At 39.8% G+C, this 17,152-nt stretch overlaps 1 protein-coding gene across 1 annotated transcript in view; it reads left to right on the top strand.

The window, feature by feature from the left end:
• Positions 1 to 17,152, top strand: part of adgrb1a (adhesion G protein-coupled receptor B1a) — a 115,925-nt gene that overhangs the window by 17,823 nt on the left and 80,950 nt on the right. The gene's annotated exons all lie outside the window — the stretch shown is intronic.

The raw sequence follows: 17,152 nt of genomic DNA on the forward strand, positions 1-17,152 counted from the left end.
TGTCTGTACTTTAAAGAGTCCTCTCCTGCTGATGTTCAGGTGTATATCAGTATGTAACGTCTCTACTTTAAAGAGTCCTCTCCTGCTGAGGTTCAGGTGTATATCAGTATGTAGTGTCTCTACTTTAAAGAGTCCTCTCCTGCTGATGTTCAGGTGTATATCAGTATGTAGTGTCTGTACTTTAAAGAGTCCTCACCTGCTGATGTTCCGGTGTATATCAGTATGTAGTGTCTGTACTTTAAAGAGTCCTCTCCTGCTGATGTTCAGAGGGACAGGGATTTTAGCTTTTGCAGACCATTTACCATCACCAAAACCTATATTACTCAACATACTATAACAATCTAAATTTGATCTCTAAGTTTGAGCACCAGGAATGTTACACTGAGAAATAGTGACAGGAACTGAGAGTATTTAACAGATCACATTACTGTATAAATACAGCACTGGTCCAATTGAAGCAGTCCCATGCAGGTGTGTGACTCCAGAATATACAAGTTTCTCAAAGAGCCAATGAGTTTTGAATAGAATTTTATCTCAGTATTATATAAGTAGTATAAGTATAATATATAAGTATATAAGTATTATATATATATAATATTAGATAAGTTAAGAAACTTATCTAATATTATCTTTAATATATATATATATTTTAAATAATAAACACAAATAACTTTGCAGAAAGTAGGATGGAATTGTGCTACACAGACCAATATAATTTTCAAACCCACCTCAAATTAAAATGGAGGAAAAATAAAAAACTCAGACAGTCACGCAAATGATGGTTTACCACTGTTTATGCTGAGGTAACGAGCTCAGAGCTGCTCGCATTTAGAGCCAAGCTAAACATTTATTAGCTAAATGAAATTAAGAAATGCTCCAAAACAACAAAAGGCAACACTGTCAGGTGTTGGCCTGCATGTTCTTCGGGGGCGGGCCGCACAAATCAACCAAACCAACATGTCTCTCACATACAGCCTCAAGCTAATCCCATGCAGGTTGAAAACAGAGCAGTTTTTTATACAGTATAAATGTGAATTTTCTCCATTCGCAAGATGGTTTCTGCAGGAAAAGCTCTCTAAACAATCTGAGATTTGCCTGAATTGGGTATGGATTGGAAAGCTTAACAATAAACAATGTTTAAATTACACATGTAACGCTGCACGGCACAGAGCCGCATCAAATCAAATTAAAATTCAGGTTCCAGTTTTCAGATGATGTGTACCAGAGGCATTTTTGTTTTACCCGCTATGAAAAAAAAACCAAATCTACAGTATGGTGTTCAGAGGTGATGTGGAAGTGGTTAAAACGTGTCAATCAAAGATTATGAAATTTCACATCAGCGAAACAAAAGATATATTTTGGGGGCATTCTTAAGTTGTTTCCATTGGGACTTCAAGACTTTTAATGTCTACAATTGTCACTCAGGGTTTTCTTGACTTGCACTGCATGTTCCCAAATCTTACATGTTGATTTCCTGCCTCAAACTGTCATAGAAGATTCTGTGCCTGCTGTTCCTTTTCAGATGTGAAACATTTTATTCCCACCTTTGAAAAAGATGCTACATCTGTATTTGAAGAATGAAAAGTGAAATTGAATGCAAACACTGAAAAGGCCATGTTGGATGCTCTCAGTCTTCTGAGCTATTACATTGATTTCATTTATTTTTAATCACCACTCTTCACGCTGAAGTTGTTATAGAGTGCTGTTTGCCTCCAACAAAAGGCAAACATATATTCAGAAGGCTGTTTGTCAGCTTCCAGGCTACTAAGTGGAAATTCATTCCCCTTCCATTGTGACTGGTCCCTGTGTAACACGAGAGCCATAAGCACCAGAAGACAGCAGAGCAGTTCATCTGTTTCAAATGCTCTTTAATAAAAAGCAAATGTCTGGCTGCTGATGTTAGCAGAATAATTGTTAATGACCGACACGCTGCAGCACACCGACAGGAGGGATCATCCATGTGCTTCTGCACGGAGCCCTAATGACTCCAGACACAGAACATCCCATACAGTAATGAGACACCAGGTTTTTCCTCTAATATCTCCCTCCTTTCATAGCTTTTAAAGGCTAAAGTTTGGGTGGTGGTTCAGTCTGGCAGGACTACTTTTTGCAGATATTATATTCCTCAAGAATGAAAGGAAATGTTCCACATCCAGAGGACACAAAACCCTGCATTGGCTCCTGATTCTTATGCGTGAAGTCTAGACAAATTTTTCATACACCAGCTTCTAATTATAACTAAATGTATTCACCTTAATGCTGACGTCTCTAGTGTTTGGTTGCCACTTCTTGTAGGTTTGTTTTAACCAACCCACTCTCAACTACTGCAGCTGTAAATCCCTTGGAAATCAATAAAGAACTATTTAGTTTTAAAATCTTCAGTCAACATTGATTAAGGAACATTTTAAAGCACAAAGGGCATCAGGAAGGTGGACATTATCGCCTTTTCTGATAGTTCAAAGTCCAATTCCATGAGTTTTAGTGTCTTTAGCATCCAGTCTTCTGGAACCTGACTGAAGGAAGTAGCTCCAATTCATTTACAATAGCATTAGTAAGGTCCGACTCTGATGTTGGGTGATAAAGTCTGGCTCACAGTCAGACAGTTCGTCTCAAAGCTGTAGCACTGTGCAGGCCGTTCACCAAACTGGGAGAAAAAAAAACACTTTACAGATATGGCCTTGCCATGTTGAAGCAGGAAACATAAACTGATGGCACACAGGTAGAAGCACATGCTGGTCTTAATATATCAATATAGATATAGTACATGAGTACATTTTCAGAAGTATCTTTTGGAGTAAGAACAAAGAGGGTTCAAAATTGTCATGTTGTACAAATAAAAACAAAAAACAATGGTTTGACGTGAGAATTATAATACCTATCTGCCTGGTTAACAGTGTTGGGCAAGTTACTTCCAAAATGTAACACAGTACATATTACTTATTACTGTCTTTTTAAAGTAATAAGGTACATTACATTATCACTGTCTCTGAACTGTAATGTGTTACACTACTGCTGAGTTACTCTGAGTTACTTTCACCAACATAACTGCAACAGTATGGCTTTAAATGCTGAAATGTAGTTTATTGCAGCTGATTATACCTCCAGTGAGGGCGATGTGGTATAGCATAACTGTATCGGCCCTTAAGGCTCCTAACAGCTTATAATAGGCGCAGTGAAGGCTAATGGCCAATCCAACATGTATCAATCACCGTCAGAATCACAAAAGCCACGACAGCTTTATCCAACTCTTTGGCAAATGTCTTTCTATCTGGCAGTACATGCTGAAATCAGGAAGATAGCTAGATAATAAACTCTTGCTCCGTTTAAGTGGGCTGAATAATATGTGATAGCAGTAACATGACGTCTCTGTGTGTTATTAATAACATTAGTGGAGCCTCTGCACGGCCCTGTAACCTGCTGTACATGAACGAGTCTCCATGGAAACGCTCCATCGCTCACCTTGTCACACAAGCTTTCTAAAAGCCGGCGATTCCACAGCTGACAGAGGCTGCATATCTTCAACACTGCCACAAGTCTCTGAACTTCTCGGGGTTGAAGCAGCAGACCAGAGAAAGTTACCTTCTGTTGCTTTGGGTTGCGCGCACGTGTCTTTTTTCCGAGCCTGCTGCTCTCCATCGCACATCTGTATTGCAGACATCTTAACCAATAGTAAATAAGCTTTCTATTCTAGTCGCACAATTGTTTCTCTGGTGTCAGAATGTCTTGCAATGTTGGGGATTTAAAAAAATTAAAAAAACACCACCTAATTTCAGGATAAAATATGTTGTAAGGGAGTTACAGTTATGAGAATTGTAACGGGTCAAATATTAACAAATTTCACCCAAAACTGCTGTTTACTGAAATCAAATAAAAACAGAAAGCCGAATCCTCAAGGTCTTTATGCTGGTTGCTGTCCAGAAAGAAGGTAATGGATTGTTTTGGCTGTCAAACCATTTTTCTTTATTTCTGTAAATGAGCTGCCAGTAGGTTCATTGAGGCTCTCACTGTACCACTACCAATACTGCCAAATCTGTTTCTGTGTCATGGTGGCTGTGGCTCAGGAGGTGAAGTGGGCATCCTCCAGGCAGAAAGTCGGTTGTCCAAACCCCGTCCTACACCTCGCCATGAACAGGTGCCATTCAGCAATGTTTGTACAGTCAAGAGAGTGGAAGGAGATTCTGAATGGAAACCCTACAGGTGAACCTAATGGACAGAACAGTGCTTTGAAACTGCAAGTCTATATCAAACCATGAAAGACCCTCATGTGGACCGGCCTGCCTCCTGTATGCTGGAATGTTTAACGAACATGTGAAACTACATGAAACTCATTTTGTCAAGTTTATAGCTGCACCCACGTAAGTGTGAAGCTGAGAACTTCCACCGTCACACCTCCAGCTGCATGTTCCTCCCCCACAGGCTCTCCCTACATGGCCCACCAGGAGCATCCCCTAACCCTGCCACCTCCTCATCCATCTCTCTCAGCTTCTCTCAGGCTGCGTCTCTGAGTCACAATGTAGTCACATCCCACACTGTGTGGGGAGACAAGGGCTTCTGATGTATGAGAGTGTTAGAAAGTGTGGGCAGAGTAAACCTCATTGCTCAGAGATCACAGTGTGTGTGTGTGTGTGTGTGTGTGTGTGTGTGTGTGTGTGTGTGTGTGTGTGTGTGTGTGTGTGTGTGTGTGTGTGTGTGTGTGTGCGTGCGTGCGTGCGTGCGCGCGCTTGTGTGTGTCTGTGTGTTGCATCTGTTTGTATTTGAGCCAGTGGATCCGGGGCGTACAGGTTAGTGATCCCTGGACCCCTCTGAATATATTTCATACGCTGCAGCGTGCCGTATGGGTTTTAAATGGAGCCTTTAAATGCGCTCCAGAGTAACTTGAAGAAACACTGAGGAGGAAAACAATGACGCATACATTATCTGAGTGAATAAAAAAGCTGGATAGAGTTAAGGACACACCGGAGCACAGCGGGGGCGATTTTCAGTCTTAATAGCCATGCGGAATGTTGAGGGGGCAGGGAATCCACTCAAGTCCGTGGAGGAAATAGACACTGAGGCTCTGGCATTTCCCACAGGAACACTTAAGCCTGATGCCCAGTGCTGAGGGGTTTCTGGGAGGAAGACAACCTGGAAACAACACCCGGCTGCAGAGAAAGTACTTTTCAGCAGCTCTCAACAACTCTTTAACCGCTGTTAAAATCATGCATATAACTTCACAGCCCAGCTTCCAAAATAATTGCAGCTGAGTTGTTTGACAGACGTAAGGCATGTAGACTTGAGTGCCCGATTGCAGTCTGAGCACGGAAGCTTTATCAGCAGTCGTCTCCACCGAAGACGGATGTGTGCTGAGAAGGACAAAAACCTGTGAAGAGCCTTATTTCTGTGAGCTGTCAGTCAGAGTGGAGAAAAAGAAGGAAAGGCATCTGATCCCTGTAGTGAAAGACCTTTTGAGCCTTTCCTTATCGTTCCCTCTGAAATGGGGCATTCATCTTCGGAATTGAAATGTCTGCTTGGCTGACCTGCACCTGAAACCAAAGAGCGGCCCCATGATATGTATTTATAGACAATGGGTTGGGGCTGAGTGTTTCAGAGATGGGGGCCGATGTGGAAGGTGAGGGGGGGTAATGGTTTGTGGCTCCTTGGCTGTTAAGGGTGACAGAGATGACACAGTGTTATGCTGATTCATCAATCTGTGAGAGAGTGTGGGATTAGTTTGTGAGTGGATCACAATTGAAGACGTTCATTTAGTAGCCTTTATATTTGCCCTGCAGGAGTTTGACTAATAAATGGGTTTGAATAAAGCTCCTTTCTGACAAACATTTGACATGTGCTTGCAGTTTGACATGTATGCTTTAAAAGGTTACATTCCTGTTCAGATCAGAAATCAACATTCAAGCAACACATTCAACAAACTTCCCTTTGAACGCCATCATGTTATCAGAGAAACTACCGAGGGTCGGTTTGCACAAAACACGGAAAACTTCAGAGCACCGGCCTTGTCCCTGTACCCCTCTTTATTCATAGAAATGGAAGCATACAATGACATGAGTACCTGGCTAACTCGAACGCAGTATTGCTCATTTTATTTGAATAGCTTCTTGAAAACATTCAGGCCATTCAAGGCGTACAACAGTATTTTTTATTGTTGTTCATTTTCGTGATAAACAGACAGTGTGAAAGCAGACAGGGTCATCATGGGTAAATGAAATGATTCTTATCATGTAGAAAGGGAAAACAGAATATACAAAAACACGTACAAGGAATGCTGTACATACACCTCTACATTTTGTTACCTCTGGGGCACAATAAAAAGCCCAAATGCACGACTCAACACAAAAAGAGTTTCCAAAAAAGGTTTTTTTTACTAGAGGTAATATTCCATAGTCACAACATTCTAAGCATACGCACACTAGCGTGGTGGCAACTCAAAACGATCTGGCCCTGGGCACAGAGACAAACACAGCTTAAATATACATGGTGAACACAGGTGTAAACAATAAGGGCGGGGCAGTTAATCAGGTCAAGGGGAGGGACAACCAAGGAGGGGAAATCAAGAGACACAACACATTTATATACACATTTGCTTAGATACGTCTTTGTGCATATATAATTAGACATGTAAGGCTAATGAAGGCAGGGTAATATTACAGCATCAGTATCCTTTTTTAAGCAGATCTTTGCAATTGTTGTCGTGTTGGATCTGGATGTTACTAGAGCCTCTGCATCACTGTACCACTTTAATATGATTTTGTCAAGCTGTATAAGGTGCGTAAAACATACAAGTCTAAAGTTTACTGTTAGTGTCAGTAGGCTCGAGACCAGCCTCAGTTATATCTGAACAAATGTCAAACATGGTGTTTGATTTTAGAAGACGTCCCCACGAAATATCCTTACAACCTTTTAAGGGTTAAAAACAGCAACCATCGCACACATGATAATAGATACTAAATAAGCCTATTTATTTATTAACCCTATAAAGCCCAGAAATAGATTATTATTATTTTTTTTACCTTTCAGATGTTGTAGGAAGCCTCTGGTGGAGAAATGAAACGTGTTTGTACGTTTTTAGGGACATTTTGTAATATTGCAATGTAAAATGAATTAAAATAAATCAAAATAAAATGTGATGAATGTACTCCACAATGACTAAATATGTGCATATTCGCAACATTTTAATAATAACCCAAAACATTTTTGAGACATTTTACTTACATGAATCTGACAAATCCAAATCCAATAAAACAAAGAGATGTTGTTTGGTTTTGAGATTTGGAAGTTGTGTGAGTTTATGGCCAGAGGGCGGGACCTATAAACACATTTACTACCCAATAGCATTGTGAGGCTGAACAAAAAATACCGTTTGACTATGTAAATGTAGTAAATCACCTTACCTCACCAGTCAAACCAGTATGTAATTGTATTATTTACTATATGCATTACAAATGTACATTCTAGTGAATATTTTGGAAAGGGCTTAGGGTTAGGGCTAGGGTTTTTGAAAACACTACCTTCTTTGCACTCCAGTACAACCTCCTGTTTTGTTTAACATGTCTTCAATTTGTGCAAACATTGTGGCTCTTGCTGTCGAGTTGTGTCTCAGTAGAGCCGGAACACTTAATTTTGGTAAGGGACATTTATGTTTTAAAGCCTTAGTTTATAATTCTGCAGCCTACTGTTGTACATTCCGTGTCTGAGTAGAGCTTCTACGTGTAGAAATGTAGTCGATGTTCCTCCCCAGTCTCAGATAGTCCCTGTGTTTTCATATTATTGGAATATGTCTGACCAAAGAAAGGATTTCAGTGTAGAAGGAGGACATTGTGTGTAACCTGAAAAGAGAGCTGCCTGAAGGAGCTGTTAACCTGCCCAAAATAATTCAGATTCAATGGAGAGATGTGCCGTCCCGTGATGCTCTCAAAGCTGCTCAACAACCTTTCTGACTGAATATAAAGCTGAAGAAACAGGCGGAGAAGTTGCCATCTTCCCATGTGTTGTCTGGAGCATTTCCACTTGTTGTCACACAGGAGAAAGAGAAAACATCTACAATGAGTTTTTATTAGTTTTGGACACTATTCTATGAAAGGTATTTGTATTATTGTGCATTGTTCCCAATACAAATAATGTTTAAGTTCAAGAAGAAGAAGTCCACCATGGTAAGGGAGACGCCATTGTGATGTCAGGCAGGGAAAATGAGTTCCCAGCATGCTTAGTTTTCCTGTGCCATAATCAATCTGTGTCTACATGTGTGCTCGCTTTAGTGTTGCCCTCCAAATAAAGTACTTTAGTTAATCTGGTTAAAGTGTGGGTCTGATTCTCGACAAGCTTGCTGCGTCAAACTTCAATGTCACCTCATTCCCACAGCTCTGCAAATTACTCATAACAGGGTTGTAGAAAAACAGAAATCAAGGTTAATACAATAAAAAAGAAACCCCAGGTTGTTATAAACCATATTTGTCCTTTAAATACCACTGTAGTGAGGTGGAGTAAGTATTGTGCGTATCTCAATTCTGATATATAATCTTTCCCTGTGACATAGAGCTGCTCTGTCCTAAATCAAAGCTCACACTGGGTGACACCATTACAATGATACACACTGTTGTTTATTTATATATCCTTTATTTAACCAGGTAAAAGTCTCATTGAGATTAAAATCTCTTCTTCAAGAGTGTATTGGCCAAGAAAGCAGCATAAACAATGTTATACCAAACACAAACAATACAGGCGGACACATTATAAAACTGGCACAATTTTAAGACAACTTCAGTTAGGGGATATAAGAGCAACCACAACAACATAGTGTTTTGTTCTTTTTCCTTAAAAATGGACTTAAACTCCCCATTAGTGATTCAATCTGACAGTTTCCGCTCCTTCTGGACATTATTCCAGACAGAACGGGCAGCACATTTAAAAGATGTTTCCCTAGTTCTGTTGGAACTGTTGGAACTATCATCTGTATAAAATCATGGGAGCGCAGGCCATATACTTTATGTTTTTTACACATATATGTACACATTTGAAGAACCTTTACAACCAAACTTCACTTGGACACCACCAGCCATCACATTTCTTCAATGTATTCAATGGGCAGCTTCAGGTACTGGTTGGAGAGGGAACTGAAGGTGAAACACAGAATCACAGATGCTACCGCCAGCAAGGAATAGTGTCATGATATTTTGTGAACTGATGGCTGAATGTCACCATGACCTGATGGGGGTGCTGGTTTTGTGCTGGTTAATCTGTTGGGGGGGTTCAACCACAGGTTAAGCCTTCTGCTCTGGAGACTGATCGATGGACTCTCTCTTATTTTTCAATTTGATTTATTCACCTAGAAAGAGCAAAAGGTTGTTAGACCTGTCAAAAACACGATGGAGAATTCAAATCAAATCCCCTTTTATTATCACGTGTGTGTGAAGTGAACACGACACTGGAAATTGAACAATTACATTTTTTATGTCAACAGATTTAAACTGTTTTAGGTTATTTAAAAGCAATAATATTTAGTTAATATATATTTTTTAAATTAATATTCTTGCTAACTAAACAAATACAGTTTGTTGACATAATACATTTAATTAAAGTCAACGTTTCAGTTTTTGTAGTGCGCATTTAAACTATAAACAGTGGGCATGTGACCATGGAGAAGTGTTGGGGTTCGGTGCTTTGCTCAAAGGCTACCTTAGCGATACCCAAGAGTATACTGGCACCGGTCTACAGTACAATTGTGTCCATCCTGGGACTTGAACCGATGACCCTCCAGTTAACCCTGATCATCATTGAATGCCTTTTAAAAAATCAACTGGTGCATTTCTCACTACAAACACTCAGAGTCAAATTGAAGGAAATCAGTGGAATATTTATTCCAAGAAAAACCCTGTGCTGAATATTCACTTGTAAAAAAATAAAATAAAATAAAATAACAAAACATAATTCTCTGTCTTTATAGGGACACGTGAGCGTTGTGATGGGTGTTGAATTATAACACTGTGCTCCGTTCAGAATAAGACTACCTTTTTTTTCTCCCGCTTTTCATTTCCCCTCTCTTATCAGTGCTAACATTTTTTTTTCCCTCTTACTGTCCCTGTCTCCCTCCATCTCCCTCTTTCACCCCCACTGCCCCTCCCCCCGCCCGGTCTCTCCTTTCACCGCCTGTTATCTCCACCGTGCAGTTGACTGCTTCTGTCCTCTGGGTGTCAGCACTCGCCTTATCCTTCATTCAGCACATCCAGCTCTGTGTGGACTAATCGGCCCCCATTTTCTGCCTGCATTTCATGTTTTCCTGATTATTTTCCTCGGTCCTCTTGTCTCTGTCTTTATTACATTTTCCTCGCCCTCCTGCTCCAACACCCCCCCCCCCCCCCAACAATGGCTGTCAACTTCAACATCATATTTCACCATCCTTTCTTCCTAACACACACACACACACACACACACACACACACACACACACACACACACACACACACACACACACACACACACACACACACACACACACACACTAAATCGATACATCTGCAGCAATATAACAGTGCATGTGTGTGAGACATTAAGTGTGTGGGGGGGGGGGGGGGGGGGTTAGTGGCAACTGTTGATGATTCCAAAGCTGCAGAAACTGGAGCTGTAACAGGAGATGCACTCGACCCTTGCTCCACACAGGAGGTGAAGGTGACATCCAGGAAGTTCTTCATTAACACATAAATAATTGCGCTATACACATGCATGCACTCACATAAGTGCAGAGCCATGCAGCATACAGCAGGGCAAGGTGAGGCTGAAGGTCAAAGTAAAGCAGGCGGTTTCAGAGGCAAGAAAGGATAGGATTATTGTGGTGACTTCTGGCAACAAAAAAAAAGACCTCCTTCTGAATTATTCAGAACATAATGTAATGTCCTTGCTGAGAGAGAAAGACAACACTGTGTCACTCTCCTCCAATTTCCTCCCTTCCCTGAGTCTGATTATTGGGCAAGGGGAAGAGAAAAAAGTTCATAGTCTTGTCATTTTGTCTTCTTTTTCGCCGCAGAAGAATGAATCTTATCTGTAAATGGACCCCGCCCCCTTGTTCTCTCGCCTTGCCAAAGCCTTCATTTAACAGAAGGAGCGTCTGTCCTTTGCTCCAAACTGCAGTTAATCTCCCTCTGTATTCATAAAGCATATTTGTTCACAATAAACCCAGATTGATTCAGGAGGGCAGCTGAAGGTTATTCTGCAGCAAAAGGCTTATATTAGCCCCAGAAACACTCAAACTGGTCCATTTCAGAACTTTACATAAAGCCAGAAGTCTGGGACAATGCTAACTTGATGTAAATATATCAATAATGTCATTAACTGGTCCAAATTATACAAATATTTAGAATAAAATGTAAAAAACTAAACCAACAATGTGTCTGTAGCAACAAAACTCCAAATAAATTCAGTCCCTAAGGAGGTCAAATCTTGTTTGTCAATTTGAGCGGTTCCTTAATAACGTTTTTACTAAATGTAAAGTTAAATTGTGTTTAATGAACACAAGTATTTTGTTATTTAATGCTCCGCCCCATTTTAATCCACAGAGAGGAAATGTTTAGTATAATAAAAAAGCTTTTTCCCTCTGATGGCATAAATGTGCTCAGGTAATTGAACGGCAATCGGTCTATCTAATCATAATATATCAAGGATACTTTAAGTGTTCTCCATGAGAGGAAATGATATTAGTTTGGAAGAAATGTTGCAGAAAACTAGACACATTTCAATAAAAACAAACTTAATAGAAAGACCATAAAAACTGTTTTTACAAAATCTAACCTGTTCTGAAATAAACAAATCAAACTGCTCACTAAACATAGTCACAGCCCCACACACATTTACAGTTTGTAAGTACAAGCACACAGTACACAGCGGGACCCTGTGCCTCTACAGAACTTATCAAATCTTATAGTGTTTCAATTGCAACTGGGTCATTTGATTTAATTTATAGTATTATCAAATCAAGATGTATCCGCCTGGAAGTGACTAAGCCAATGAAAGAGTCAAGAGAGGAAACAATCCAAATGTTCCAATTGTATCCATTCAGTCACACTCCGAGATACAGGTTAATCGTCAGCGTAGAATCTGGTCCTTGCCGTGGCGTCTTTGATGGGATGATCTTTTCTGGTGACTAAATGAAGCGACAAAACTCCCAACGCATAAAGTCCCAGAAGATGCAAAGGAGTTGTTGTTCCATGATGTCTAATAAGACAAACAATCGTCTTTACAGGACCATCTGGTCTTTCTGAGTCTACCAAAACGCTCTTTGTCATCCACACAACAGGTGGAGTAAATACCTTACACCACACCCATGTGATGATTAAAAGAAGTAACCAATTACAACTGTGAGAGATGTAAACAAATCCTTATACAACTTGATTGGATAACAAAGCTTTTTGGCTCCTAAATACTTTCCAACGCTACCCTGTGTGTGGCACTCACATACTGCACATCCAGCTCCATACAGAAAGTGTTCTTAGTCATTTGTTTAGATATCTTGCCCTAATAAGTATAGGCCAACATTTCCTTAGTCAATCCTCATACTGTCCTAACCCTCTGATACCTCAAGAGATAAATATACAGTCTCTATTTTCTGTTGTCTCAGTTATTTCTTCAATGTGTGACGGTCATTGGTTTTATCAAATGTTACTCAAACAGCCCCGGCCGTGGCGCAACTGGCTGGGGCACCTGCACCGTACGCCGGCGAACCGTTGTCCTTTCTGGATCCCACCCGACTCTCTCTCCCACTTTCCTGTCACTCTCCACCGTCCTATCCGATTAAAGGCAAAAAGCCCCCCAAAAATATCTTTTAAAAAAAAAATGTTACTCAGACAAGAAGAAATCGTGCTTTTGTCAGGAACTACTTTCAGCGGCGGATTCATCCACTTTGGGACCTCTAGTGAGTCTGCAGCAGAAGTATGAACTGTATGAAGGAGTCATTTTTAAAATTGAATGTTGACATGGTAATGAGGGAAGTGAGATGTGTTGTAATCGTTCTTGGACTACAATGGAGCTCTCTGACACGGAACAAAAGATTTATCAGGCTTGTGGATTCACACACAATTTAGTAGGATTTATTCATGGTTTGGTTTGTTAGTAAAATATTTGTATAAAAAGAATATCAGAACGTCAGAAAACGTAGCCTTTAACTGAAACTGCTTCACCTTGGGGCTCACAGTCAGGTCACTCTGTCCTCTTACACTTCTCTTTTCTCTTCATTGACCTTAAAATGGACAGGTTTCAGACATTGGCAATAAAGTTTGACGACTTGTCAGGACGATGCGTTGCCATGGTAATGACATTATTCTCCTAGTGTCTGGGCTGGTGCACACCCACAGTTTTCTGTTGTCTTCAGTGTGTGTACTTTTCACATAAGTGCGCTAAAAAATGTTCCCGAACAAATACTAATAAATCTAATTTATTAGCACTTCTTTGCAGACATAAAGCCAGACTAAAGCCCCCAAAAGGTAATGCCATTCAACAGTCAATCAAGAGTGACGCACTAATAATGTAGCTATCCAAACTGCCTTACCAGGAATAAAAATAAAGTTTGTCAGGAAGCACATTCGAGGTCAGTATAATAAAAAAGCGTTTTCCCTCTAGGGGCATAAATGTGCTCAGGTAATTGAATGACAATCTGTCTATCTAACCATAATATATCAAGGTCAAGGATACTTTAAGTCAGGGGCGTCCAAACTACGGCCCGGGGGCCAAATGCGGCCCGCAGGCTATTTTAAATTGGCCCTCAGCTAATTCAAAAGGATAATGTCATCTGGCCCATAGATTAAACTTGTGCTTGTCTTATATTGTATTTAAATATAAGTCAAGCACAAGACGATATGTAAGCATATCTTACACTGTTTTCATGATTTAATGAGCCCACTTTTCAAATAAATTCAGGCAATTAAAGTTGAAAACATTTTCTAACAAATCTAAATTGATCAAAAAAAGCCCAATAACTGAAATATACCCTTCATTTTCCCCTATTATAAGCTCTCTGAGCGAGCCCTACGGAGAGCTGTGGTGTAGGCTGTTTTTTTCCTAAACCATATTCAAGTATCAAGCATACCTTTCCTACATTTGATTGATTTTGATAACTTATAACCTAACTTAAGAGGCCATATACTTCAACTCTAGTAAGGCGCCCAGACCTTCGTATATTTTTCTGTATTTCGCCCTCGGTGGAAAAAGTTTGGACACCCCTGCTTTAAGTGTTCTCCATAAGAGGAAATTATCTTAGTTTGTAGGAAGTGTTGTAGAAAACTATACAGGCATGTCGATTAAAACAACTTAATAGAGAGACCATAAAAACTGTTTTTACAAAATCTAACCTGTTCTGAAATAAACAAATCAAACTGCTCACTAAACATAGTCACAGCACACATTTACAGTTTGTAAGTACAAGCACACAATACTCAGCGGGACCCTGTGCCTCTACAGAACTTATCAAATCTCAGTTAGCCTTAGCTTACAAATGTTTGATGCGCCCCCGAGATAAATACTGTGGGTCTGAGTGTTTCATTGCAACCGGGTCCTGTTTTTTAATTTATTTTTGGGGTATTTTATCATCTGGAAGTATAATCAAATCAAGTTCCCAAAAATATTTTAAACATTACGGAGGTGTGGATTTTAGACTATGTGTTCACAGAAACCTGACGTTTTCTAACTTATAGTAAACTGATTCAAACTTAAAAATGAAAACACATTTTCTGGTTCCTAATGACCAGGACTGTTTGCTGAATGAACACATTTGGCTACAATGAAAAGTTGCAGTCAAGGTTTGCTAATATAACATGGCCTCCTTAGCAGCGGTCTGATAGCGAAAAGTAGCCGACCTGTTGAATGTGTAAATTGACCAATCAGATTCAAGGTTCAAGGGTTTTTATTGTCATGTGCACAGTAGCTACAGTGTAGTTATGGCAATGAAAATCTTAGGCCAAGAGTTCCTCCAACAATGCAACATATTATAAAAGGACATAAGACAAAATAAGAAAAATAAGAAAAAAACTAATAATGTTCCAGAATGAATAGGACATTACAATAATAGGCAGATTAGACACTATAAGTAGTGCAGATATATGTCAGAATAATAAATAAACACAATAAGCTAATGATGCAGAGAATGTTGAAAGTGAACAAGTAATGCAGGATTCTATGTACATGTAAATAGAATTGAATATAACAAACTGAATAAAAGGTTAAATATTGTACAGTGAAATCCAATTAAACACTGTTTGATAAACTAATAACTCTTGAGATAATAAATTGAATCAATTCTGAGATGCAACCAGATCTATCTTTTGTGTTATGGAGGCCCTTCACAGAGCTCAGGTGTTTAGCAGTCTTATGGCCTGTGGAATGAAACTGTCTCTGAGTCTGGTGGTTTTGGTCCTAATGCTGGGGTACCGCCTGTCAGACGGCAGCAGACAGAACAGCTTGTTGCTGGGGTGATGGGAAGAATCGGGTATTTGCCGTGTAATAAGTCTCAATCACTGATAGAATGATCATTGTTCTGGTCCAATGGGCTGCTGTTTGTATTGTAGTGGACGATTCGGTCAGTTCCTATCTGCATTGGACTGCATATTGACCGATTGAGTGCGGTCACAGAAAGATTAACAAAATACAATTTTCACAGCCATAAGTAAACACTCAGGCTACACTCCGTCAGTCTGCCAACCACAAAGACATATCGACTGTGATCACTGGTGCCTGCTAATTTCATTTCTGAAGGAAAACGTCACATTTTACAGATTTGGACTTCACTGAAATGTCTCTTACAATCCATAGAGTTTGAATCTGCCGAAGAGAAATTGTGAATGTGTGTGTGTGTGTGTGTGTGTGTGTGTGTGTGTGTGTGTGTGTGTGTGTGTGTGTGTGTGTGTGTGTGTGTGTGTGTGTGTGTGTGTGTGTGTGTGTGTGTGTGTGTGTGTGTGTGTGTGTGTGTGTGTGCATATCTGACTCTTTTGACTGGATCAAGTGCCATCCACAGCGCCCTCCCTTATCCCAACCCTCATCCCAAATTAAAAGGACTTGCAGCTAATTAAAAACGTGTGTGTCTGGATGTTGGCCAACTTCATGTTCTATTCATGCAGATTAATACATATTTGCCATTGCCTGTGGGGGCTGAAAAGCATCTGTCTCTGCCATTAAACATTCATGAGTGTGCAGGACAAAGGGAAAGAGAGCCATCGAGAGCCGCTCCTCCCCATATCAGCACACATCTTAATGGAGCGCATTAAATCAGAACGGCCAAACAGGGAATTTCACAATGACAATGGCATTCATCACACCTCTGTTTTAAATCTCCCCTCAGATCAGTCTGTGTGGCTCTATGCTGGAATTCTACTGCAGATTATTTGTGAAAATCTACGTATTTTTGTATTACCTCATTATCTACTGACATTCAATCCACTCATGTATATCACTTCCAGTTTAGCAGACAATACACATATTTAAATTATGTATTGCTACATGGTAAAACTTGATTTCCATTTTAACACCAGGATAAACATAAATAAGGGAATCGTAAGTCTAAACTGAATGTACATTTATATTGTTTAATGGTGTGAATGGAAATCAAGATTTACAATAAAGGGGGGAAGTTATGGGAGAAATACAATGTCAAAAATGTTGCATACAGTATATGTCCAGTACAATTTTGAGTCAAAATTGAACAGGTAATAATAATACATAATGGAAGAAGGCTCAGATTTGTCTTTAGTGTCTATATATTCAAATATTAGGTCATCATATTGATTCTGATTAATTGTGCATGCAATCGGTAGGTTAGTTTGAATAAAGAACAATAAGAATGACCTGAAACCTGAGCTTCCTCCCTCCCTATAGTAAACACATGCCTGACTACAGGCTAGAGATGGAGACTTAATTACAAATCTGAATGTCGCTCAACACTAGAGGGTCAAAAGATAATTGCAGGAATAATTCAAAAACAACATGTATTTGTATATACACACCTGAGTCTGATACCTGACTTAATTACAGGTCAGGGGCGGAGGAGGAAGAAGTACTCACATCTTATACTCATGTATACAGTATATATACATACAGTATGTACAGCTCCAGAAAAATGTAAGAGACCACTTCAGCATTATCAGTTTCTCTGGTTGTATTATTTATAGGTTTGTCTTTGAGTTAC

Source organism: Eleginops maclovinus, chromosome 3 (assembly GCF_036324505.1).
Source record: "Eleginops maclovinus isolate JMC-PN-2008 ecotype Puerto Natales chromosome 3, JC_Emac_rtc_rv5, whole genome shotgun sequence".
Lineage (NCBI taxonomy): Eukaryota > Metazoa > Chordata > Actinopteri > Perciformes > Eleginopidae > Eleginops > Eleginops maclovinus.